Source organism: Montipora foliosa, chromosome 3 (genome assembly GCF_036669935.1).
Source record: "Montipora foliosa isolate CH-2021 chromosome 3, ASM3666993v2, whole genome shotgun sequence".
Taxonomy (NCBI): Eukaryota; Metazoa; Cnidaria; class Anthozoa; order Scleractinia; family Acroporidae; genus Montipora; species Montipora foliosa.
Window position 1 is genome coordinate 34,913,393 of NC_090871.1, and position 2,500 is coordinate 34,915,892.

Sequence of the window (2,500 nt, forward strand, 5' to 3'; positions counted from 1 at the left end):
AATCACTCATGATACTTTGACATTCTGCAATCCCGCACCAGCTTTTCAGATGTCATGTGGCAAAGTTGAATCTAATACACATGCCCTTGTAAATGTAAAATACTGTCAGTGGAGCTGACGAAACATGCATTTACAACTAGACAGAGATATAGAGAAGAGCAAATTTAACAAATTGCAAATATACAGGCAAACGAAAACGAGACATTTATATTACTACCCAATGATGCAAGGTGCGTCATCTTTCACCACTGCCCGTACATGTACATTTCTCTGATAGTAGCTGGAGAAAATAGGTCTCTACACTACCTGTTGCTTACTGCTACCTCGCGGTGAGTGAAGATTAAATTAAACTTTCCAGTCTGAAGGTCGTCAATTGCAAAAACTCTATCTTCAATATCAGCACCACAAACATGCAAACCTGTACAAGCGACGCCAACTGAGTTGAGTTTATTTATTTGGTCATCAATTAAGGTACTTAAAGGAGAAATAACAATTGACTTGCCCACTGATGTAACATTTGTCTTAAAGTGACGGAAGCATTTCGTAAATCAATGATCTCCCGTAACCAGTTAGAAGGACAATTAAACAATCTTGACCGTTCAGAACAATCGCCTGTAGCGCTTCTTTCTGTTTCGAGCCTCGCTGCCACTGAGCATGCTCAAAATCGAATTTTACCAGATCTCCCTTCCTTATGACCGTGGAAGATCTGGGTACGAGATTAATTCGCTCCCTATCATGGAATCGTTGTTCTCACTTTCCCACGTATTTCCATCAGACCCGTCGACTTTTGTTTGAGACAGCATTGCGTGACATCACACGTGACTGCGGCTGTACCCAACCCCGACCTAGAGTCGATTTCCGTATTGATGAAATACAGTTATGGTTCAACGTATTAGACCAAATTACTTCAGTATTGCACTTCCGTAAATTTATCCAGATTTTCGTAAAGGCAGGATAATTCAGACGGCGCACTGTGCGTCGAGCCTAATCTTCATTTCACGAGGGAGAAACGGAACGGCCTAAGTCCGATATACCATATTTTCGCGCCATAATTCAACTTTCAAGATGGGGGCTGTGAAGGAGAGAATAACTCGTATTAGGGTATCTAAAAGATTGAAAAAAAAAAAGATTGAAAACTGAACTAGTGAGCAGCACTCTGCTAACTGTATCTGTAAAACCTGTTTATTCTCCGACGCGTTTCGTCTACCTAACGTAGACTTCTTCAGGGAGTTTTACAATAATACACTAAAGGCCTTTATTTAAGCCATATCTGATGGCAAATGTGATGGCATGGCTTTAGCTAAAACCGTGGCTCAAAACATCGTTTCTCACGCCTTGCCCTAATATTTCACAGCTGCGCCTGTTCCCTTTCGGAAATTCGGTCAAACCTTAATGTTTGTGAACGTCATTTTTGCCAGTAGATATGGCTTAAATGCAGGAGTTTAATGTATTATTGTAAAATTCCCTGAAGTCTACGTTAGCTTGACGAAACGCGTCGGAGAATAAACAAGGTTTCCAAACTTTTAAAAACATTTTTTTAAAAAAATCAGCAACATTTCATTTGGTCAATCTTTCCACAGTTTACACTCTTGAAGGTCTTTTTTCGCCATTGCCTCTTCCTCGTAAAACGTACGAGCATGCGCAACAAGTTCTCGGAGAACTTACCGGAAGATTTTTCGATAATCATGATATATGCAATTTGGTTCGGCACATGAGAAGAACGCCGTATAAATAACCTGCCGTATAATGCGACAGACCCTGTCGAACTTCACTGCCGTACCAAACAGAAGCATACGCCGCTCTTTTGCCGTACTTTATTCCTCAGTTGGGTCCGGCACATGAGTGGAGCGGCGTCAGAGCCGGGCCTGAAGTTCCCGGAGTCTCCGATAGACCCCTGTGCAGATTATTTACACGCATAATCGACTACATTGGGCTCATTAACGTTTAATTAAAACGATAATTAATTTTAATACTGCCCAGTCAGTGGTTTATAAATTCATCCAGGCCGAATTTAACGATTAAATTGATTTGCAGTGAATTGCAGAAGGCTTTCAAAATACGGGAATGAAACTTTCAGGGGGCCCAACGAGAATATAGTTCGAAACCACTTAAACGGCAGATATAGGCATATTTTTATCCCCTAAAAATTTTTCATCTGTTCGGATTTCCTAGCTGAAAGTCTTGTGATCCGAAAATTATAGTGATCAAAACTTACCCTTTCGAAATTTTCAGCCTGAAAAAAGGCTCCCGAAAATTCTAGGTGACCTTTTTAAGGTAAAAAATCCGTTAAAAATGGGCAATTATACCATTTTTTAGATGTTCGAAAATCCTAGGACAGGCAGGCAAACAAGCAATGTTAAAAGAAATTTTCCGAAAAATTCTAGATCTCAAATCGTCTTCCGAACAGACATTTTCCAAAAATTGACGTTGGGTGCCCCTGAAACATCGGTCTCTAGAAACAGATTGCTATGTCTACTGATGAATAACACAACCTTTCTTA

The 2,500-nt window shown here is 40.3% G+C and overlaps 1 protein-coding gene across 1 annotated transcript in view; it reads right to left on the reverse strand.

Annotated features, from left to right (window-relative positions):
- Positions 1–2,500, reverse strand: part of LOC137997343 (ubiA prenyltransferase domain-containing protein 1-like) — a 29,303-nt gene that overhangs the window by 25,422 nt on the left and 1,381 nt on the right. The gene's annotated exons all lie outside the window — the stretch shown is intronic.